This window comes from Schistocerca serialis, chromosome 3 (genome assembly GCF_023864345.2).
Source record: "Schistocerca serialis cubense isolate TAMUIC-IGC-003099 chromosome 3, iqSchSeri2.2, whole genome shotgun sequence".
Classification (NCBI taxonomy): domain Eukaryota; kingdom Metazoa; phylum Arthropoda; class Insecta; order Orthoptera; family Acrididae; genus Schistocerca; species Schistocerca serialis.
In genome coordinates this window covers 63,924,234-63,949,293 of record NC_064640.1, presented here as the reverse complement: position 1 = coordinate 63,949,293, position 25,060 = coordinate 63,924,234, and the positions used below count along the sequence as shown (strand labels likewise).

General features: G+C 41.6%; 1 protein-coding gene across 1 annotated transcript in view; it reads right to left on the bottom strand.

Annotated features, from left to right (window-relative positions):
- LOC126469711 (uncharacterized) overlaps positions 1–25,060 on the bottom strand; it is a 555,905-nt gene that overhangs the window by 487,553 nt on the left and 43,292 nt on the right. The window contains exon 2 of the mRNA XM_050096897.1: positions 14,597–14,683. The gene's annotated coding sequence lies outside the window, so the exon portion shown is untranslated. The remainder of the gene's footprint in view (positions 1–14,596; positions 14,684–25,060) is intronic.

Genomic DNA, 25,060 nt, shown 5'->3' with positions numbered 1-25,060 from the left:
ATATAGACTGCCAATGGGGAAATCCATTGTGACAGGCAGATTGTTATTATGCGGATCCTGTAAAAGAGTATCTCGATAACGGCGAAGCTGGTCGAATATTCACGTGCTACTGTCATCAGCATCTACGGAGAGAGAGGTAGAAGGACAGCGAAACTACCACTAGGCCCTAAATCGTTGGACCGTCCTCTGCTCTTCACAGAACGTGGGGTTCGGAGGCTTGGTTGCTCTGTAGAGCAGAAAGGGTCTCGGAGCACACCGTTGTTCATCGTACAGGGTTATTACAAATGATTGAAGCGATTTCACAGCTCTACAATAACTTTATTATTTTAGATATTTTCACAATGCTTTGCACACACATACAAAAACTCAAAAAGTTTTTTTAGGCATTCACAAATGTTCGATATGTGCCCCTTTAGTGATTCGGCAGACATCAAGCCGATAATCAATGTCCTCCCACACTCGGCGTAGCATGTCCCCATCAATGAGTTCGAAAGCATCGTTGATGCGAGCTCGCAGTTCTGGCACGTTTCTTGGTAGAGGAGGTTTAAACACTGAATCTTTCACGTGACCCCACAGAAAGAAATCGCATGGGGTTAAGTCGGGAGAGCGTGGACGCCATGACATGAATTGCTGATCATGATCTCCACCACGACCGATTCATCGGTTTTCCGATCTCCTGTTTAAGAAATGCCGAATATCATGATGGAAGTGCGGTGGAGCACCATCCTGTTGAAAGATGAAGTCGGCGCTGTCGGTCTCCAGTTGTGGCATGAGCCTATTTTCCAGCATGTCCAGATACACGTGTCCTGTAACGTTTTTTTCGCAGAAGAAAAAGGGGCCGTAAACTTTAAACCGTGAGATTGCACAAAACACGTTAACTTTTGGTGAATTGCGAATTTGCTGCACGAATGCGTGAGGATTCTCTACCGCCCAGATTCGCACATTGTGTCTGTTCACTTCACCATTAAGAAAAAATGTTGCTTCATCACTGAAAACAAGTTTCGCACTGAACGCATCCTCTTCCATGAGCTGTTGCAACCGCGCCGAAAATTCAAAGCGTTTGACTTTGTCATCGGGTGTCAGGACTTGTAGCAATTGTAAACGGTAAGGCTTCTGCTTTAGCCTTTTCCGTAAGATTTTCCAAACCGTCGGCTGTGGTACGTTTAGCTCCCTGCTTGCTTTATTCGTCGATTTCCGCGGGCTACGCGTGAAACTTGCCCGCACGCGTTCAACCGTTTCTTCGCTCACTGCAGGTCGACCCGTTGATTTCCCCTTACAGAGGCATCCAGAAGCCTTAAACTGCGCATACCATCGCCTAATGGAGTTAGCAGTTGGTGGATCTTTGTTGAACATCGTCCCGAAGTGTCGTTGCACTGTTATGACTGACTGATGTGAGTGCATTTCAAGCACGACATACGCTTTCTCGGCTCCTGTCGCCATTTTGTCTCAGTGCGCTCTCGAGCGCTCTGGCGGCAGGAACCTGAAGTGCGGCTTCAGGCGAACAAAACTTCATGAGTTTTTCTACGTATCTGTAGTGTGTCGTGACCATATGTCAATGAATGGAGCTACAGTGAATTTATGAAATCGCTTCAATCATTTGTAATAGCCCTGTATATTGTTGAACATGGAGTTCCGCAACAGACAACTTCATATGTTGACCCAACGACATGTCAATTAGGATTGCAGTGGTCATAGAACCTTCGGGATTCGACCGTCGATCAATGGAAACGTGCCGGCTCTTCGGGCGAATCACATTTTTGCTACCCTAGGTCGCTGGTCGTTTCCACAAACCCCGTCATCGAGGTGAACGGCGGCTCGAAGCGGGTAGCTCGTCACGGACGCAGGCTAGTGGAGCAGTGTTACACTGTGAGATACATTTTACTACGCTTGTATGGGACCTCTGGTAGTAATCGAAGAACGCTGAAACACCTGCATTCCTTCAAGCTTGATGTCTTCCCCGACGGTGAGGTCATTTTTCACCAGTATAATTGTCCGTGTCTTGGAGCCAGATCCGTGCTACAGTGGTTTAAGGAGCATTTCAGTGAACTCACAATGTCTCGGCGACAAAATTCGCTTGCTGTAGCTCCTATGGAACCCATCTGGGTCGGTATAGGACAACATCAGCGCTTACGCAAATCGACGGCCCGTTATTTGCGCGAATTACGACCTGTGCGTAGACATCTAATGCCACATGCCATCGCAAACCTACCAACAAATAGTCGGATCCCTGATACGCAGAATAAGTGATGTATTTCGTTCCAAAGACGGACAGACAAGCTACTAAGCAGGAGATCATAATGTTTTAACTCATCAGTGTACATACAGTATAATACATAATGTTGCTGCTGTCGTCTGCAGTCCGAAGAATAGTTTGGTGCAGCTCTCCACGCTAGTCTATCCTGTCCCTCAACAATTATGGTACTTCCATGACCAAACCTATTATTCCTTGATGCCTCAAAATACGTCATAGCAATCGATTCTGTCTTTTAGTCAAGGTTTGTCATACATTTCTTTTTTCCTCAATTCCATTCGGTGTATATTCATTAGTTATTCTATATACCGATCTAAGTTTCAGCATTCTTCTGCAGCACCTACAGCTGCATGGTTACCCCGCAATTCACAATGAAGTGCCCGGCAGAGGGTTCATCGGACCACCTTCAAGCTGTTTCTCTACGGTTCCATTCTCGAACAACGCGCAGAAGAAACGAACACTTAAAACTTTCCGTGCGAGTTCTGATTCCTCTCCATGTAGGTGGGTGTCAAAAAATATTTTCACACTCTGAGGACAAAGTTAATGATTGATATTTCGTGAGAAGGCCCTGCCGCAATGAAAATCGTCTTAGCTTTAATGACTGCCACCCCATTTCTCGTATCATATCCGTAGCCCTGTCTCGCCTATTTCGCGATAATACAAAACGAGCTGCCCTTCTCTGAACTTTGTCGATATCCTCCGTCTATCACATCTGATACGGGTCCCACACCGCACAACAGTACTCAAGTATAGTTGTAGAGAGACTGAATATTGTAACCCCCTAATCTTCCAAAAGTAAACAAGAAATTTACCTGTTCAAAAAAGCGGATAAAAATTCGCTTGACGACTTCGTAAGAGACAATCTCCACTCCTTCCAAATTAACAATGTAAGTGCAGACCAGATACGGCTTGAATTCAAAGAAAGAGTATCGGTAGCAATTGAGAGATTTATACCAAATAAATTACCAAACAACGGAGTTGATCCTCCTTGGTACACAAAACGGGTCACAACACTGCTGCGGAAGCAACGAAACAAACGTGCCAAATTCAAACAGACGCAAAATCCCCAAGATTGGCGATTTTTTACAGAAGCTCAAAAATTAGCCCGGACTTCAATGCGAGATGCCTATAACAGTCTCCACAATGGCGATTTTTTAAATTTAGCGCGGATTTCAATGCGAGATGCTTATAATAGCCTCCACAACGAAACTTTGTCTCGAAATCTGGCAGAAAAATCCAAAGAGATTCTGGTCGTATATAAAGTATGCTAGCGGCAAGACACACTCAATGCCTTCTCTGCGCGATAGCAATGGAGACACTATCGAAGACAGTGCTGCCAAAGCAGAGTTACTAAACACAGCCTTCCGAAATGCCTTCGCAAAAGAAGACGAAGTAAAATATTCCAGAATCCGAATCAGGAACGTCTTTCATCATGAGTAACGTGGAAGTAAATATCCTCGGAGTATGAAGCAACTTAAGTCACTTATTAAAACCAAGTCTTCTGGTTCAGACTGTATACCACTCAGAGTATGCTGATGCAAAAATTCCATACTTAACATCCATATACAACCGTTCGCTCGACGAATGATCCGTACCCAAAGACTGGAAAATTGCACAGGTCACACCATTACTCAAGAATCGATATGCAGCAGGATTTTGGAACATATATTTTGTTTGAACATTATGAATTACCTCGAAGAAAACGGTCTATTGACACACAGTCAACATGTATTTAGAAAACATCGTTCTTGTGAAACACAACTAGCTCTTTACTCGCATGAAGTGATGAGTGCTATTGACATGGAATTTCAGTTTTATTCCGTATTTTTGAATTTCCGGAAGGCTTTTCACACTGTACCACATAAGCGACTTGTAGTGAAATTGCGTGCTTATAAAACATCGTCACAGCTGTGTGTCTGGGTTCGTTATTTCCTGTCAGAGAGGTCGCAGTTCATAATACTTGACGGAAAATCATCGAGTAAAGCAGAAGTGATTTCTGGCGTTGCCCTAGGTAGTGTTACAGGCCCTTTGGTGTTCCTTATCTATATAAACTATTTGGGAGACAATATGAGCAGCTCTCTTAGTTTGTTTGCATATGACGCTGTCATTTATCGAATAATAAAGTCACCAGAAGACAAAAAAATTGCAAAACTATTTAGAAAAGATATCTGTATGACCCGAAAACTGGCAATTGACCCTAAATAATGACAAGTGTGATGTCATCAAAATGAGTGCTAAAAGAAATCCGTTAAACTTCGGTTACACGATAAATCAGTCAAATATAAATGCCGTAATTTCAACTAAATACCTAGGAATTACAATTACGAACAACTTAAATTGGAAGGAACACATAGAAAATGTTATGGGGAAGGCTAACCAAAGACTGCGTTTTATTGGCAGGACACTTAGAAAATGTAACAGATCTACTAAGGAGACTGCCTACACTACGCTCCCCTTTTAGAATACTGCTGCACGGTGTGGGATCCTTACCAGATAGGATTGACGGAGTACATCGAAAAATGTCAAAGAAGGGCAGTACTCTTTGTTTTATCGCGAAATAGGGGAGAGAGTGTCGCTGAAATGACACAGGATTTGGGGTGGACGTCATTAAAACAAAGGCGATTTTCGTTACGGCGGAATCTTCTCATGAAATTCCAATTACCAACTTTCTCCTGTGAATGCGAAAATATTTTGTTCATACCGACCTACATAAGGAGAAATGATCAGCATGATAAAATAAAGGAAATCAGAGCTCGTAAGGAAAGACATAGGTGTTCGTTCTTTCCGCGCGCTATACGAGATTAGAATAATAGAGAATTGTGAAGGTGGTTCGATGAACCCTCTGCCATGCACTTAAATGTGATTTGCAGAGTATACATGTAGATGTAGATGTAAATGTAGAAGAGGGTGGACAGGTGTAGTGTAAGCAGTCTCTTTAGTAGACTTGTTGCATATTCTAAGTGTTCTGCCAATAAATCACAGTCTTTAATGTGCTTTCCCAGAATATTATCTATGTGATCGTTCCAATGTGTATCCAAAGTTTTGCGAATTCCTTTTAATACTCATGTGGACGACTTCACACTTTTCATTGTTTAGAGGCAATGGCAACTTTTCATAGCATACTGATATGTTTTCGAAATCGTTTTGCGATTCATTTTGATGATCTGATGACTTCATAAGACGATAACTGACAGCATCATTCTGCAAACAATCTAAGAGGGCTGCTCAGATGTCTCCGAAATATTTTTATAGACCAAGAACAGCAGAGGAGCTGTAACACTTCCTTGGGGAACGCCAGATATTATTCTGTTATACTCAGCGCGTTTCTGTCAGTGACTACGAACTGTGACCCTTGTCACAGGAAATCACGAATCCAGTCGAGCAACTGAGACGATACTCCACAGGTACGCAATTTGGTTAGAAGTCGCCTTCTGGAAATCTAAAAATATGGAACGAATTTGACATCCGCTGCCGATAGCATTCATTACTTCGTGAGAATAAAGATATAATTGAGTTCCGCAAGAACGACATTTTAAGAATTCGTGTTGGCTGCCTGTCAATTAATCGCTCCATTTGAGGTATCCGATACTGTTCGAACACAGCATATGTTCCAAAATCCTATTGCAAATCAACGTTAGCGATGTGAGTGTGTACTTCAATGGATAACTTCTACTTCCTTTCTTCGGTTCTGGTGTGACTTGTGCAACTTTCCAGTCGTTAGGTACGGATCTTTCTACGAGCGAGCAGTTGTATATGATTGCTAAGCATAGGGCTATTGTATCAGCATACTCTGAAAGGAACCCGACTAGTATACAATTTGGACTAGAGACCTTCCCTTTATTTAGTGATTCACAGCTTCACTGCTTGCTCAATGTACAGATCGAATTAACACTGGGGAGTGTTTACAACCCTGTCTCACTGCATTCTCAGCTGTTGCTTCCCTTTCATGTCCCTCGACTCTTATAATTGTAGTTTGATTTCTGTCCAGGTTCCGAATAACCTTTCATTTGCTGTACTTTATCCCTGATACCTTTAGAATTTCACGGAGTGTATTCCGGATAACACCGTAAAAAGTTTTATCCAAATCTACAAGCCCTGTAAACGGAGGTTTATTTTTATTCAGTCGTTCTTGTAAGATAAGTCGAAGGGCAGTACTTTCTTTCGTGTCCCTATATTTTACTGGGCCTCAAACAGATCTTTCCCGAACTCTGAATACATAGGCCACCGTAATCGTATACGAAAACCTCTATTCCATCAAAACGGAGGCAGCTGCACAAATTTTGAAATTTGATCTGTATTCACAGGCAAGCTATGTTGCAGGAACAGTGTACATTGCTTTTGTAGCTGATTTTTTTATTTTTTATTTTACTTTTTTAGTGGTGTTGTGGGATAGGACAGAAAAGGGCTAATATTGCTACGACGTATCATCCGTGACTCACTGCTTTTAGAAGTAGTATACTCTCACGTATTACTTATAGCTGATGCTGAGAAACATAGCACGTGGAGACGGGCAGATTCGCTAGGAGCGCCGGCAGGCGTCCCACGGCGCCGAGTAATAGGGTTGTCAGTTCGCTGATTTATGCCTCGCTCCCTCAGTTTCCCAGACCACAAACACTAGTTACCTCTGCTTTTTCTCAGATGAGAACATACCCAATAAATGGTGTCAAGTCTTTAGTGAAATCACGATACAACCATTCTAGCTTACGCTTCGTGTAGTTACTGAAAATGACCCGGCAGTTCCGTGGACAAGGACATCGTCGGCTTCTTTCGTTATCTTTGGCCAAATGAATGAAATGTTCTCAATGATTTTACTCGCAATGCAATTTACTCATAGGAGGACAATAAAGAAACTGTTGGCTGGTATGTTTAGAGAATTCTTTATACCTTATTGTTGGCGTTTTTCGGTTTTATGAAGAGGGACATTTCGTTTGTCACCGGCGTTTATTTTAAATATGTACGCTCCCGCAGCCACTAACAGCTGTATGAATGTGAAAGTAGATATAGATTTGTTATTTGTCAGTAAACGTGAGATCAAAACAAAACATAGTATCTAATACGAAGGGAATAGGAACATTTACGAGAACCCAAGCTGTCTGAGGAGCTTTATGGATACCTTTTGAAAATCAACTGTAAATGAGTGATAAGAAGTTACGCCTAAATGCATTTTATATTTTTGTCCCAAATGTACACATATAATAATGTGAAGTTAGACAAAAGGTCGAGATAGGCGTTATTTCTCACTGGGGAACTGTGAACAATGTATGACCACGCATACGTGAACATTTGAAACGGAAAATATTGCGGTTCAATTTTAATTTAACTTATTTTCTTTCAATTTTATTAATTATCATGAGTTAAATAGATGCATCACAGCAACCAACATTGGAATTAAGAGGGAGAACTTTGAAATTTTGTTTTAGCGTACTTTCGTAGTCGTTTTGATAGTGTGAGTGCGAATATCTAGCTCTTCCTCGAAGTCACAATGTTCTAGTAGCCCCTCACCTAAAAAACGTTGACTTTAAGGCAGAGAGAGTAGTAGTTCCGACTAACAACTCAGGAAACAGGGCACGACACATATATAACAAACCGATAGACACATCACTTTGCAATTTTTGTAGTAAGTTCTTCCAGTATCAACGGATGAAAGCGGCATATAGTTCGGCTGTATGACGGAATTTGCTGTTGTGCGTAAGCAAACTAATGGGAATGAGTCCTAATAGAACTAGCATGCTCTAAAGTATCGAAAAGAGATATTGAATAAGACGTAACTTATAGGGTGCATACTTAACCGAGAAAATCAACACATCCAAATAACGGATCGGTGAGTGATATGGTACTCGAATGGGTGAATGTTTGCAATTATAATGTGTTCATCTAGAGTTATAGTGATGTAACTATGCTTTTTGAGCCGGCCGGTGTGGCCGAGCGGTTCTAGGCGCTTCAGTCTGGAACCGCACGACCGCTACGGTCGCAGGTTCGAGTCCTGCCTCGGGCATGGCTGTGTGTTATGTCCTTAGGTTAGATAGGTTTAAGTAGTTCTAAGTTCTAGGAGACTGATGACCTCAGATATTAAGTCCCATAGTGCCTAGAGCCATTTGAATTTATGCCTTTTGAAGTCGCAATGAGTTATAATATAGTTGTATTCAGCAGAGCAGTATTAGGCCTACATGAGCAAAATATGAAAGCGATCGTTGACGACACAGTGCAGTTTCAGTAGTCTTAGAAATCAACAATTTTTCCATTCGCCAGTTACTGCTACAAAAAGTCTGACAGTGAACATCAACGCGCGTGCAATCTCATTGCCCCACTTGCAAGAAAAACGTAGAAACTTATTTGCTTAGATGTATTGGGAGATACAAAAGTTACGCGTAGAGAATAGAAAGGCGTGTTGAAAAGTAATGCCTCCGAATTTTTCAATCTGTTCTCAATATCGGCTAAAATACAACATCCCATGCACACTACTCAGTCAACCTTCCTACTGCGGCGACGCAAGTTGCAGTCCTCTGCCGCTAGAGGACTCCGAATTGGAGCGTGCAACAAGGAGGTGTGTAAGGTAACTACGTCGGTGCATTCGGAACAGCGCGCTGTAATCCATCAGAAAATTGAAAGCACGAACACGAAGAATTCGTCCACACATGGAGGACTCCTTGCTCCAAAGCGCTGCGGCATCTGCAACAATCCGACGCCTTGAGTTCAATCTCATCGATCATCCTCCATACCATCCCGACTTGGCCCATCCAGTTTTCACCTGTTTCCAAAATTTAAAGAAAGTTTTCGAGGACTTCCCCTTTGATAGTGATGGACCGTTGCAACCAGGGCTGAGGTTCTGGCTCTGTTAACAAAGTGAAACATTCTACATTGACAGTACCTTCAAATTGGTTGGTTGATTGATCTAAAGGAGGGGACCAAACAGCGAGGCCGTCAGTGCCATCGGATTAGGGAAGGATGGGGCAGGAAGTCAGCCGTGCCCTTTCAAGGGAACCATCCCGACATTTTCCTGAAGCGATTTAGGGAAATCACGGAAAACCTAAACAAGGATGGCCGGACGCGAATTTGGACCGTCGTCCTCCCGAATGCGAGTAGAGTGTGCTAACCACTGCGCCACCTCGCTCGGTCTCCCCAAACTGGTCTCTCTCTGAAGGAAACGTGTTCGTCACTTGGGTGTCTATGTTGAGAAATAAATATGTAGGCAAGAAGAATAATCTACATCTACGTACATACTCCGCAAGTTATCGTGGAGCGCATGGGGAGGGTACCACATACCACTTTTAGTCATTTCCTTTCCTGTTTCAGTCGCAGTTAGAGTGAGGGAAAAACGACTTCTATAAGCCTCCGTACGATTCCGCTCGTCCTATCTTCGTGGTCCCTACGAGAAATGTACGTACGTTGGTGGCTGTAGAAGCAATCTTCAGTCGGCCTCAAGAGCCGGTTCGTTAAATTCCCGCAATAGAAAAGAGCGTCGTCTTCCTTTCAGGAATCCCAATTGTAGAAGCATAACGTTAATTAAGTTTTTTATTTAAAAATCTCTGCCGGCCGGTGTGGCCGTGCGGTTAAAGGCGCTTCAGTCTGGAACCGCGTGACGGCTACGGTCGCAGGTTCGAATCCTGCCTCGGGCATGGATGTGTGTGATGTCCTTAGATTAGTTTGGTTTAATTAGTTCTAAGTTCTAGGCGACTGATGACCTCAGAAGTTAAGTCGCATAGTGCTCAGAGCCATTTGAACCATTAAAAATCTCTAAGAGTTTTCATATTAAAATCCGGTGGCATTACTTTCCAGCACTCCGTCGTACTCCTAATTACTAACACTTGCTGACTTTTTTAATTTTTTATTTTTTTTACAAAGGTAAGGACGTATGGTGTATCCAACAGAATTTATGACTAAACTGAGGATTTTCTGGCAGTGGGGACGCAGCATGTTACCTTGGATGGAGAGTCGACGACAGAAGCAAAAGTAATTTGAGGTGTGCCCGAGTGAAGTGTATTGTGCCACTTGCTGTTCATTTTGTATACTGCTGACCTGTGTAAGATGTATGCTTCGCCCATCGCCGGCGAAGCATACATCTTACACCTGTCAAATCTGTCAGACAATATTAACCCCGGCCTTTTTGCAGATGAAGCAGTTATCTTTAAAGAATATTGCTCAAGTGTGAGAAATCCATATCAAATAGGACCGACAGGGTATACTGAACGTATTCAAAGAAGGGCAGTACGAATGGTCACAGGTTCGATTGACTCGTGGGAGAACTTGACGGAATTGCTGAAAAATCCGAATTGCTGATGGCTAGAAGACAGACGTTAATTAACCCCCGAAGGCTAGTTGCAAAGTATCAAAAACTAATATTAAGTCAACAAACTAGAGATATGCTTCCGCGCATTGTGTATCATTCCCGCACAGATTGAGTAGACCAAGCGAGCATAGAGATATTTAAGCACTAATTTTTCCCGTCAGTCACACGCGACTGAAACGGAAAGAAATCTTATGATATGGTACAGTGTCAAGTACCCTCTGCCATGAACTTCTCAGTGGTTTATATAGTATAGAGGTAGAGGCATATGTGAAGCCTAGCCGCTCACCTAATAAACATTGACTCTAAGGCAGAGAGAGTAGTAGTTCGGACTAACAACTCAGAAACCAGGGCACAACACATATATAACAAACCGATAGATACATCACTGTGCAGAGCAATTTTTCTAGTACTTTCTTCCAGTATCAACGGATGAACGCGGCATGTAGTTAGGTTGTATGACGGAATTTGCTGTTGTGTGTAAGCAAACTGCAGGGAATGACGCTTAACAGAACTAGCATGCTCTAAAATATCGAAAAGAGGTATCGAATAAGACGTAACTTAAAGGGTGCATACTTAACCCAAAAAACTCGTGAGAGAGCTTGATGGAATTGCTGAAAAATCCGAATTGCTGATCGCTAGAAGACAGACGCTAATTAACCCACGAAGGCTAGTTGCAAAGTATCAAAAACTAATATTAAGTCAACAAACTAGAGATATGCTTCCGCGCATTGTGTATCATTCCCGCACAGATTGAGTAGACCAAGCGAGCATAGAGATATTTAAGCACTAATTTTTCCCGTCAGTCATACGCGACTGAAACGGAAAGAAATCGTATGATATGGTACAATGTCAAGTACCCTCTGCCATTAACTTCTCAGTGGTTTATATAGTATAGAGGTAGAGGCATATGTGAAGCCTTGACCTTAAACCGTTTATTTATTAACGCGGTTTGCCACATGAGGTGGGATACTTCTAGGTACAGATTTTAACGTTGTTTTTCTAGCTGGCAAAGTGGGCATGTGACGGGCTAGGAAACCAAAGACCTAGGTTTCATTCGTCGATCGGTGGAAGAGTACTTTTTCCTCACTTATCGCTTGTTTTACCTCTGGCAATAATCAGTTAGTGAGAAAAATGTCATATTGCACCCTAGTTTCGACATTCACTTTCGCCTGGGTGGGTAAGTCACTTCTAACGGTGGAGAAAGCCAAGGCTATACAACCTCCTCAAATAAGACCATACCTAGTAAGGATGGTTCAAATGGCTTCTTGCACTATGGGACTTAACTTCTGAGATCATCAGTCCCATAGAACTTAGAACTACTTAAACCTAACTAACCTAAGGACATCACACACATCCATGCCCGAGGCAAGATTCGAACCTGCGACCGTAGCGATCGCGCGGTTCTAGACCGTAGCGCCTAGAACCTAGTAAGGAGCAAGGGTGTTAAAACCAGCATTCGGGCTGATGACAGCATTACTGTTAATCGTTGGAGGAGTCCATGTGCTCAATACCGTGGAACGTGTCTCATCCAAGAAGGTAATAAACAGTTACAGTCCTACAAAGCCGACAGCATGTCTATTTCTTTTAGTTCATACTCAGTCACATAGAATTTCAACTCGACAGTTTATTTATAATTGCTAAAAAGATTCGAACTGGGGTTGCCACTAGTTCGTGGTGGAAAGTAGCAAGTAAGACTCGATCATTTGCCAATGTTTATGAAACATCTTGAAGTTATCGCACAAAAAATTCGTGTTAGGAACAACATTACATAAGGCGGAGTGAAATAAACTGGGCAGCATAAGGAGACATCTTACGTGCAACAGCATAAACGATTGAATGTTCAGTTGCCGAATACTATGCTAGGTGTGGACTACAAGCAGTTATGTCAACAAGATTAATATGCAACTAAACGAAACAATGAGAATTGACACTGGCGCACTGAATTAATACCAGTTCCCTGGAATCGTATCCTACCTGGTATAACAGCTTAAGATCTCAGACCATCACAGGCAGTGGACCCAGAATTGACGAAGGTATGCAACAGATCAATACCTAGAATCCCCACAATCAACAAATTTCTTTCTCACATTCCACATACTGGGCTTAAATGTAGAACGACAACAGGATCTCTCAAGAGTCTCCATTCACCTGCTCCTTGCGATTTAGAAGAGCACTGGAGAGCTAAATGGTCATTGCGTGGGACAAGGGCTGCAGAATCAGACTGCTCCAACCATACCGCGTATAGGCGTGTACCAGTCAAGAGAAATGGAGCCGCCTCGACCACATCAGAACCAGATGCAAAGGAACATTTTATAAATGAGAATTCCATACAGTCCGGACTGTGATTATAAATTATAAATTACGTCACATTATTATGGAATACCGAATATGAAGATTTCAAGCCCACTGGAACGACTTCCTAAAGGTCTCTCCAGAGGCACTTATATGATTACGTCGCCTGGTCATAAAGTATGATACTGATAAAATTTCTTAATGATCCCTTGCTATAATTTTACTCTGTTTATATTTTCGTATGTTTGGTTAGTGTGTTATTTTTCATATACGTCATATTTTACTGTAGTTTTGCCATACACTTTGTAATAATAATTAGTAACTATCTTCAATGTTGTACACTTATATGAAAAATATAGCGTGGGCTGACAACGCGTTGCGCCAGAAGATGCTGCACGCTAATGGGTGATTGTGCTTGCCTCACTGTGTGTCGGAGCACGAGAATGTAAGGAAATAAGAAATAAGGTGCTTACATACCCTGCAGGCCTTGTCGCTGTGACACATCACATGGTGCTCTTTTTTCCGAAGTACTTGCAATTCGTGCTATTGCTTTTATGAATGACAATAATCAGTCGCAATGGTAATCGTAGCTTAGATTAGAATATCCCTTCGTTTTGTATTCTTGACAAATGCATAATTTCGGCTGTGTAGGCATTTTCAAGTGTATGATACAACCAGTCAATCGAATACATATTGGCTACAGTCAAAACTTACGTTGGTCATTATGACAGCCAGTGTGACACATTATTGTCACTGAAATATTTATTTCGGCTGTGGCCTACTTGCAACTAAAAAAATAGTTTTATGCTGTGAAATGTATATTTAGATAAACTGTTGCTGAAACGACATCCACAAAAAGGACACTGCTATCATACTAGGGTCATAATATTAGGGTCACCATGAACTCTGTTTAAAGAGTGCTGGATACAAACTGTATTAATACGCCTACAAACCTATAATGCTTATTCAGAAAAAAAACATTATTAATTGTCTCACTAAAAGCTCCATTCAATGAGCATGAGAAAAAGAGCCAAACTTAACTTACTCTTATCGGGAAAATTAAGCAAAAGAACCGTAATTTCTACTAGGGAATCAAACTGTTGCATAAATTGTCCAATAAAATGAAATATATAACTAAAAGCAACATGTTTAGAAACTCAGTTAAAGCATCTGTCTTATGCACAAAACTTACTGTACGTTAAGGAACTAATTACACAACACAAAGTCGTGTATGATAGAAAAAAATGTTGCTTTGTCAAAAATGTAAAAAATTAAACATCTCTCTCATTCCAGAATATGCTCTCAGTGTATATTGTGTATTACTGGATCAACAGTATGATTAGGATCAGTGATGAGAAATTCTAACGCACTCTCATCTTTCTGAGCTGTTGTATTTTGGAAGGATGACTCAGTTTTTCAGGCAGACCAAGCGATGGATACAGAATATAATGAAAAGACGGGGACAATTCTGTGGTCCTTACGTCAGACGGAATGATGTGTGTTTGGTGTGTACGGTGAGTGCGGTGAGTTGTGTGAGATAATGCTAACTCTGGAATTAACTAGACCTGCATGTTTGTTATCTTTTATACTTATGTAGTGTTTTGTATGACGCTGACATGTCTACTACTGCTGGGAAATGATATGTGGGTGCCTAGGCATCTGACTAAGTAGCTAAATATTTCTGGTGAAGTAATTTGCGAAGAACTTAAAGAGATGTTGAAGGGAATGAGATGGTGCATTGTAGCTAGCACCAGAAGTCTGCTTACGTCTTCTGTTCAGTCCTCAACTGCTGCAGCCGCACCGTTGCTGGACAGATTTGGCCTTCTTTGTTGGATGTCTTCAGGGTTGATGTCCTGCAAAAACAAGAACGTACATGTCACAAAAGCGTCTAAGACAAACAAGCAGTTAAATACCATTTATTTATCTTACGCAAATGATGGTGGGGATATGAGTTTTGAGTCAATTTTCTACTCAATTGTGAACTCGAAACTCCGAACGCATGTAAAATTGATCAATTAGTCTTCTTGAAAATTTTCTAAGAGCTGAAATCTCTTCAACGGCTTCTTTATACATAAACATTGCCGAAGCAGTATAGAGCTCAGAAAATTCCTCAATGTGATTTAATGAGGTAGCCATTATTATATAAGTACATTGAAAATACTTATGATTTCTACCAACACGCTAGACCCAATCCTATACTTTCACCATCATTTTTAACGTGTGTGATTAGGTATAATAATGAATATTCAGTATTGGCAACGACGTGTAGGGCTTACAAAGCTTTGGTGAGAAAAGATTAGTCCATACTATACAGGGTGTTCCAGAAATGTTGTGACGAACTTCGAGGAGTCGTAGAGGGTGTTCTGAGGAACAAATCGAGGATAGGAAACCGTGTACGGAAACGTCATCCAACGAAGCTACAAAATGTCGAAGTTACAGGTGCCACCGCCTGCCACTAGGCACCGATTAGGCAGAGAAGGTGACTTTGTGCGCTGAACGTCTCGAAATGTTTGTTATTCAGTGATCGCGATTGATTTCGATGATCGCCAGTGGAGGAGATGGCGCTAGTTGCCGTGCAGAACGGCCCTGTCTCCTAGGAATGCGATGCTCTGTTGCCTCGTTGGATGACGGTTTCGTGCATGGGTTTCCAGCCGCAGTTTATTTTTCTCCTGACACGTTCTAAAATATCCAGTGTTTTTCGGTATACAGGAGAAAAATAAACTGCATACGAAAACCTGTGTCCGAAACCGTCATCCACCGAAGCAAGAAAGCATCACATTCATAGGAGACAAGGCCTGTCTTCGCAAGCAGCTAGCTCGATCTTCTCCACTGGCGATCGTGGCAATCGATCGCGATCATTGAATAACAACAAACATTGCGAGGCATTCCGCCTACGGTCCGTCAGCATAAAAAGTCACGGTTACTAACGAGGAGGTGGCCTACTGGCAGACACTGGCGCCTAAACTTCGAAGCTCTGTAGCGTCGTTATGTTTCAGAACACAGGTTCAAATGGCTCTGAGCACTATGGGACTTAACTTCTGAGGTGATCAGTCACCTAGAACTTAGAACTACTTATACCTAACTAACCTAAGGACATCACACACATCCATGCCCGAGGCAGGATTCGAACCCGCCACCGTAGCGGTCACGCGGTTCCAGACTGTAGCGCCTAGAACCGCTCGGCCACTCCGGCCGGCCAAACACAGGTTCCTATCCTCTCGATGCGTTCCTCAAGACCTCTCTACAACCCCTCGAAGTTTGCTCACCCTGCATTCAAAGAATGTAGACTCTTCACTCTTACACGTACTAGGCTGTCGTGGCTTCTTTACTTTCAATATAAATAAAAACTTCCAACGCTACATTGAAATCGTTCGAAATGTAAGTGAAATGTAAGTTTTTCAAATGATAGAGCACAGCAATCATTCGTCCTTTTCTTTCAGGTTTTATTAGGCAAATATAGGCTTCGGCTAGTGCCCAGCCATTGTCAATGCACTATTTCATAGTAACAATACATATCCCGGTACGTCAGTCCCCTGTTGTTGGGGCTTCTGTCACAGTTCAGGTGCATTTGCATAAAATAGAGAACCAGCATAATGAAGTTTTAAGCATGATCTTCTGAAACACTGTTAATGCACGTACTGCCGAATTTGTGACTAATAATATGATGACTGCTGTGTTTCGCATCATCTGAAAAATTTATTTTTTCCAGTTACCCTTAGATGCTACCCAATTTCTGTAGCAGTTTTAGTAATAGTCTAAAGTTATTTGGTCTGAAAATATATAGAAACGCCGTAAGGTATTCTATTAAATTACTGTAGCATTAACTTTAGTTTAATATAGGTTGACTCTTACAGAGGAGATAACAACAAGTAGCCAAATTTTACAAAGATATTTATTTATTTAAAATAGCGTCGTTACCGGTTTCGAGCAGACAGGTTCATCTTCAGACTGTTTGTTCACGTTAAGATACATTTTAGATTAGCTTTCACTTTTTGTTTTCCCAAATGATGAAATTTCCCTGGGATGTGGTGCCCTACAACCAAAACACGATGTGGGATAATATCTTTTTAACTGTAATAGTGTCTCACAACAATTTTGACGCTGTAAACAAATTATTTAAGTGAAGATGTTTTGGGTATTTACATTGGAAAACCCGTGCTGTTACTTTCCAGTGCTGCATGATTACAAGCAGTCAGCACTGGAATGTAAATGGTGCGGATTTGAAGTGTATCTTAACATGAAGGAGCTGTCTGAAGATGAACCTGTCGGCTGGAAACCGGTAACGGCACTATTGAAATAAATAAATATCATTGTAAAAAGTGCCTGGCTGCTGTTATCCTCTCTGTAAGAGTCAATTTGTCTCTTGTACACAGCCACGGGCTCAGAATATCACTTTTCGACAAAATAGCAATAACTTTAATTTGCTTATCGCTTAGTTCAGCGTTTGGTGCTGTTAGTGTTAGAGGTTTCTACAGTTTTGATGACGTCATGCTGCAGTCAGAGAAGCACGTTTTTGACAAAATGTGTCAGTATTCATTCACATAAGACAAGAAATTGGCTACCGTAAACAGCTTAAGTTGAAGCAATGAAACCGTGTAATGCTCTTATTGAACAGCAGAAATATCTGTGTCAGCAACTTGTAACACGTTATCAACCTGAGAATGGCAAAGCACTCTAATTTTCGCGTCCGTGCAAAGGTTCCAGCCTTCTATAACACACAAGCCTTATCGCGTTACTCCAACATGTTTTCACACACTTTACCAGTGGATCTGTTCGTTTGAATTGCAGTTTGGAAACTGCAAGGGAAGGCTGAAAATGTTGATTAGTGTTTAAAGTCAGATGATAAAGACGTTTATTGCATTTGCATCCGCACTCCGCAAGCCACCTCACGTCTTGTGGTGGAGGATACTTACTGATACCACCATCTTTTCTCCCCGTCCCTGTTCTACATCTATCTACATCTATATCCATACTTCGCAAGCCACCTGACGGTGTGTGGCGGAGGATACCCTGAGTACCTCTATCGGTTCTCCCTTCTATTCCAGTCTCGTATTGTTCGTGGAAAGGAGGATTGTCGGTATGCTTCTGTGTGGGCTATAATCTCTCTGATTTTATCCTCATGGTCTCTTCGCGAGATATATGTAGGAGGGAGCAATATACTGCTTGACTCTTCGGTGAAGGTATGTTCTCGAAACTTTAACAAAAGCCCGTACCGAGCTACTGAGCGTCTCTCCTGCAGAGTCTTCCACTGGAGTTTATCTATCATCTCCGTAACGCTTTCGCGATTACTAAATGATCCTGTAACGAAGCGCGCTGCTCTCCGTTGGATCTTCTCTATCTCTTCTATCAACCCTATCTGGTTGGCGAACCAGCGTACTGTAACCTACTTCCTTTGTTTTCGGATTGCATTTCCTTAGGATTCTTCCAATGAATTTCAGTTTGGCATCTGCTTTAGCGACGATCAACTTTATATGATCATTCCATTTTAAATCACTCCTAATGCGTACTCCCAGATAATTTATGGAATTAACTGCTTCCAGTTGCTGACCTGCTATTTTGTAGCTAAATGATAAGGGATCTATCTTTCTATGTATTTGCAGCACATTACACTTGTCTACATTGAGATTGAATTGCCATTCCCTGCACCATGCGTCAATTCGCTGCAGATCCTCCTGCAATTCAGTACAATTTTCCATTGTTACAACCTCTCGATACACCACAGCATCATCTGCAAAAAGCCTCAGTGAACTTCCGATGTCATCCACAAGGTCATTTATGTATATTGTGAATAGCAACGGTCCTATGACACTCCCCTGCGGCACACCTGAAATCATTCTTACTTCGGAAGACTTCTCTCCATTGAGAATGACATGCTGCGTACTGTTATCTAGGAACTCTTCAATCCAATCACACAATTGGTCTGATAGTCCATATGCTCTTACTTTGTTCATTAAACGACTGTGGGGAACTGTATCGAACGCCTTGCGGAAGTCAAGAAACACGGCATCTACCTGTGAACCCTTGTCTATGGCCCTCTTGAGTGTCGTGGACGAATAGCGCGAGCTGTGTTTCACACGACCGTCTTTTTCGAAACCCATGCTGATTCCTACAGAGTAGATTTCTAGTCTCCAGAAAAGTCATTATACTCGAGCATAATACTCGACTAAGGTGTGTGGTAACAACTGTCGAGAAACCTCCATATGAATTCTACTTTGTCTGATTTACTCGTCACGGACATTTTGCGAGACGTAAGTGGGAGGCAGTAATATATTGACAAACTGCCTATTGGCTTCTGTCTCGGGTTGCCCTACTCTTCTTAGGACGCCCGCTTTCGGAATTTCAGCATTAAGCCTTTGCATGATACACAATGCCTTGATGTAGTATCTGTCACTGGAATTTGTTGAGCATCTCGGTAACGCTTCTGCGTGTACAAAACCACCCCATAATAAAACATGTCGCTCTTCGTTCAACCTTATCTATCTATCCTAGTAATCCAAGGGTCCCAGACTGATGAAGAACACTCAAGAATCGGTTTTAGGGTTGTTTGGTAAACTACCTCTTTTATAGATGCATTATTTTTTCTTAAGAGCCGGCCAGTGAATCTCAGTTTGGCATTTGAATTCTACATTAGGTTGCTCCTGTCGGTTACTCCTAGGTATTTTAAAACAGTTACTGTTTCCAGCAGTGTTTGCCGAATACCATATTCGAACAGTAGCAGATGAGACACAAATTGAGATACGACAAAAATGGGGAAGATAATGCCCCGTATTTTTATGAAGTAACCGTGCCTGCATTTTCTTGAAGCGATCAGGGAAACAACGGAAAACCTAAATCTGGAAGTTCGAGTACGGGTTTGAGCCCACTTCCTCCAGAACGCGAGTCACATGTCATACCACTGCGCCACATCATTGGGTCTCTGGAATGGGTGTTGATTGTGTCCATAGTGGATGCTGTTGAACTCGGTGAATGTAGTGTGAACGTCGTGTAGCTATAAACAACTGTCTCATTTCATAATTCAATTGTTTTTAAAGGCTGTCGTTGCATTGTTGGGGGAACAATTTGCCAGGATGGCGCTGAAATATCATTTGACAACAAAATATATAGAAGAAAAGACTTGCATTTTGAATAAGGTAGGAATCCGTCGTCCAATACTTCTAACTCATGCCATCCTAACACAGTCGTGAGTGCTAATGGTATGTTGTAGCTATAGTTGTAGGAAATTATAAAACTTGCAATGAAAAATAATGAGATATTCTAAATAACAATCTAGGTAATTCGTCTTTGCCAAAGATGCAAAGATGTGGTATTTTTCAAGGCTTCTTAATCTTTACAAAACGAAAGAGGACAATAAATGTTACTGATTGTGAAACAGCAGGAATGCAACATTTCTGATTGCTCTAAATAAACGTAAGTTTTACGTAAAGTGAACCATAACGATAAACGTATAAGTTCCATCACATAGTTTAAAACTTTCTGGATCCAAAGATATCTCCCACATTTTCCGGAGCATTCTTCACGTCACCGTTCTTTTAGTAATCACGTGACATTCTAAAACTAAAGTAACTTTCCCTCCAGCATTTTGTGACTGTTGTCTCGGATTTGGTAGTAGAATGCCTGGCACTAGTACTGTATCTGCTGCTAAGGATCGATTGTTAAGTAACAAAAAGTTAACTTCAGAAGTTGCAAACTCCTCGTTCTTTTGGAATGAAGGCGGAACAAAAAAGAACGAAAGACACAAGGAGCTTTCTCTTCGGGAAATGTCAACGCAGACGTCTCTTTAGTGTAAAAAGTATGTTGAAATGACTAACAGTCTAGTAGATGGGCTCTATAACGGCAGCGAAGTATGAGGAAGATGGGAACTCAGTATGGTGTGGTACTATAACATTAACCATGGACCTTGCAATTGGCGGGGTGGCTTGCATGCCTCAGCGTTACAGATAGCCGTACCGTACGTGCAACCACAGTGGAGGAGTATCTGTTGAGAGTCCAGACAAACGTGTGGTTCCTCAAGAGGGGCAGCAGTATTTTCAGTAGTTGCAGGGGCAACAGTCTGGATGATTGACTGATCTGATACTATAACACCAACAAAAATGGCCTTGCTGTGCTGGTACTGCGAACGGCTGAGAGCAGGGGGAAACTACAGCCGTAATTTTTCCCAAGGGCATGCAGCCCTACTATAAGGTTAAATAATGATGATGACGTAAAATATTCCGGAGGTAAAATAGTCCCCCATTTGGATCTCCGGGCGGGAACTACTCAGGAGGACGTCGTTATCAGGAGAAACAAAACTGACGTTCTACGGATAGAAACGTGGAATGTGAGATCCATGAATCGGAGAGGTATGTTAGAAAATTTAAGAAGGGGAATGGATAGGTTAAAGTCAGATATAGTGGGAATAAGTGAAGTCCGATGGCAGGAGGAACAGGACTTCTGGTCAGGTGGATACAGGGTTATAAATACAAAATCAAATAGGGGTAATGCAGGAGTAGGTTTAATAATGAATAAGAAAACAGGACTGCGGGTAAGCTACTATTAACAGCAGCGTGAACGCATTAATGTAGCCAAGACAGACACGAAGTCCACGCCCACCACAGTAGTACAAGTTTATATTTCACCTAGCTCCGCAGACGATGAAGATATTGAAAAAAGTGTATGATGAGATAAACGAAAGGAGACGAAAATATAATTGCGATGAGGGACAGCAATTCGATAGTAGGAAAATGAAGAGAAGGAAAAATAGTAGGTGAATATGGAATGGGGAAAAGAAATGAAAGAGGAAGCCGTCTGGTAGAATTTTGCACAGAGCATAATTTAATCATCGCTGACATTTGGTTTAAGAATCGTGACAAAAGGCTGCGTACGTGGAAGAGACGTAGAGACACCGGAAGGTTTCACATTTATTATATAATGGTGAGACAGAGATTTCGGGACAAGATTTTGGATTACAGGACCAGATATGGACACTCACTATTATTTATTAGTTATGAACTGTAGATTAAAACTGAAGAAAATGCAAAAATGTAGGAAATTAAAAAATTGGAATCTCGATAAAGTGACAAAACCTGCGGTTCTTGAGAGATTATAAGGGAGCATTGGGATGATTGACTGAAACAGGAGAAAGGAATGCAGTAGAAGACGAATAGCTAGCTTCGAGACATAACATATTGAAGGTAGCAGAGGGTCAAATAGGTTAAAGGGACAAGGCCTAGCAGAAATCCTCGGATAACCCAAGAGATATTGAATTTAACTGTTGAAAGGAGAAAATAAAAATGCAGCAAATGAAGAAAGGGAAAGGGGATATAATCGCCTAAAGTATTAGATTGACAGAAAGTACAAAATGGTTAATCAGGAATGGCTAGAGGACAAATGTAAGGATTCAGAAGCATATATCACTAGGGTATAGGTATATACCGTCTACAGGAAAATTAAAAAGAGGTGTTTGCAGAAAAGAGACGCAGCTGTATAAATATCAAGAGCTCGGATGGAAAACCAGTTATAAGGAAAGAAGGTAAAGCTGAAAGGTGGAAGGAGTATATAGAGGGTCCATCCATACAAGAGAGATGGAAGAGGACATAAGTGAAGATCGGATGGGAGATATGATACTGAGAGAAGAATCTGAAAGAACAGTGAACGACCTTAGTCGAAACAAGGCCCCGGCAGTTGACAATATTCCGTCAGAACTACTGACTGCCTTTGGAGAGCTAGCCATAACAAAACTTCTTCCATACGGTGTGCAAGATACAAGAATCAAACGAAATACCCTTAGGCTTCAAGAAGAATGTAATAATTCCAATTACAAAGAAATCAGTTGTTGACAGGTGTGAATATTACCGAACTGGTAGTTCAATAAGTCATAGCTGCAAAATACTGACACGAATTGTTTACAGAAGAATGGAAAAACTTGTTGAAGCCAACCTCGCAGAAGATCAGTTTGGATTCCGGAGAAACTTAGGAACACAGCTTATCTTAGCAGATAGGTTAAGGAAAGACAGACTTAGTTTATGGCATTTGTAGACTTAGAGAAAGCTTTTGACAATGTTGACTGGAGGAATCTCTTTGAAATATTGAAGATAGCAGGGATAAAATACAGGCAGCGAAAGGCTATGTACAACTTGTACAGAAACCAGAAGGCAGTTATAAGAGTCGAGGGACGTGAAAGGGAAGCAACGGTTGAGAATGGAGAAAGACAGGGTTGTAGCCTATCCCCAGTGTTATTCAATCTGTGCACTGAGTAAGCAGTGATGAATACCAAAGAAAAATTTGAAGTGGGAACTAAAGTTCAGAGAGAATAAATAAAACTTTTGAGATTTGCCGATGACATTGTAGTTATGTCAGAGACAGTAAGGGACTTGGAAAAATAATTGAGCGGAATGGACAGTGTCTTGAGAGGAGGATGTAACACGAACATTAACAAAAGCAGAACAAGGATAATGGAATGTGGTCGAATTAAATCAGTCGGTGTTGAGAGAATTAGATAGGAGAACGAGGTGATAAAGGGAGTAGACGAGTTTTGCTGTTTGGGCAGCCAAATAACTGATGATGGCCGAAATAGAGAGGATATAAAATGCAGACTGGCAATGTCAAAAATAGCGTTTTTGAATAAGAGAAATTGGTTAACATCGAATACAGATTTATGTGTTAGGAAGTCTCTTCTGAAACTATTTGTATGCAGTGTAGCGATGTATGGAAGTGAAACATGGTCGATAAAGAGTTTAGACAAGAAGAGAATAAAAGCTTTTGAAACTGGGTGCTACAGAAGAATGCTGAAGATTAGATGGATGGCTCAGGAACTAACGAGGAGGTACTGAACAGAGTTGGGGAGAACAGAAATTTGCCGGTGATCTGACTAGAAGAAGTGATCGGTTGGCAGGATGCATTCTGAGTCATAAAGAAAGCACTAATTTAGTCCTGGAGAGAAGTGGGGGAGGGGAGGGGAATTCGTAGAGGGAGATTAAGAGATGAATACACTAAGCAGATTCAGAAGGATGTAGATTAAGAGATGAATACACTAAGCAGATTCAGAAGTATGTAGATTGCAGTAGTTATTCGGGACGAAGAGGCATTTGTAGTGTAGGGTGGCGTCGAGAGCTACATCAAACGAGTTTTCGGACTCAAGATCACAGCGACTATAACGTGAGAAACCGTAAAATTACGAAGTTGTGTAAATTTAACCTAGATTGCGAAAGGTTAGTGCCTTATCTCAATCATTACGAACTAATGAAAACTGTATGACACTCTTAACATTTATTTCGGATATCAATTTACGTGAACTGTTGTTTCCTTATGCAGACGAAAGTAGTGTTGTTGCACTCAGCGTCACTGTTTAGAGGACACCGCTATACGATATGTTTTGCTGTGCCCACCTCGGCATATTTAGAAAAATTGTCTAAATTTCCCCGTGGCTGGAACACATTCAGGATGTTGCGCAGCCGTTGCGGGCTGCGGCCCTTGAGGCATCAGATCCGAGAGGCGTCGGATGTGTCGATGATGTATCACCTCGCCTGGGTGGGAGGGGGGGTGGGGGTACTGACGGGTGACAAGCTACGGGACCAAGTCCTACTCACGTCCGACCGGCGAATGCGCAAGCCATCTAGAACTAACTACTATTTATTTGCTTATTTTCAATAGCAGCTCCGTTGTCTAGATTCTATGACGGACCCCGCATTCCATTAATGACCAGATTAAAATAATAGTTACAATAATTTAATCATACAGAATTAAGCATTCAGTCACAATTCGTATGTACAATGTAGTTTTGAAGCACAATAACAGTATGAAGAACAACAGTTCTGATAGTAGTTAGTACAGCCTATTACTACTTAATCTAACAGATATGAACTATTTGGAAAACCGACGAAAAGTAACTAATAGACTGTAAGAGAGAAAGACGCATAGAAACCAGTAGGAGATGTGTGGGTAGTCCCGTCGCAACCGCTGGTCCTTGGGATGTACATTGTGTGAACAGCCCGCGGCTAGTTACGTACATTCTGTTACTATTCCACTGTTACGCAATCCTTCAGATGTGACTACTTGAGCACTTGCTCCCGCTCCAGGGCAGCTGATTGTATTCACTAAGAAACACTGTTTTGATTATGAAGTTGCAGGTGTATTTTCCATTGAAAGGTGTTGTTATTATCACATTAATCTAATTTTGATAGCTTTCTAAGCCTAAGTGTTTGATCTGTTCCAGATGTGGGAAGAGCACTTATTTTTTCTATCGTCCAGGCAGC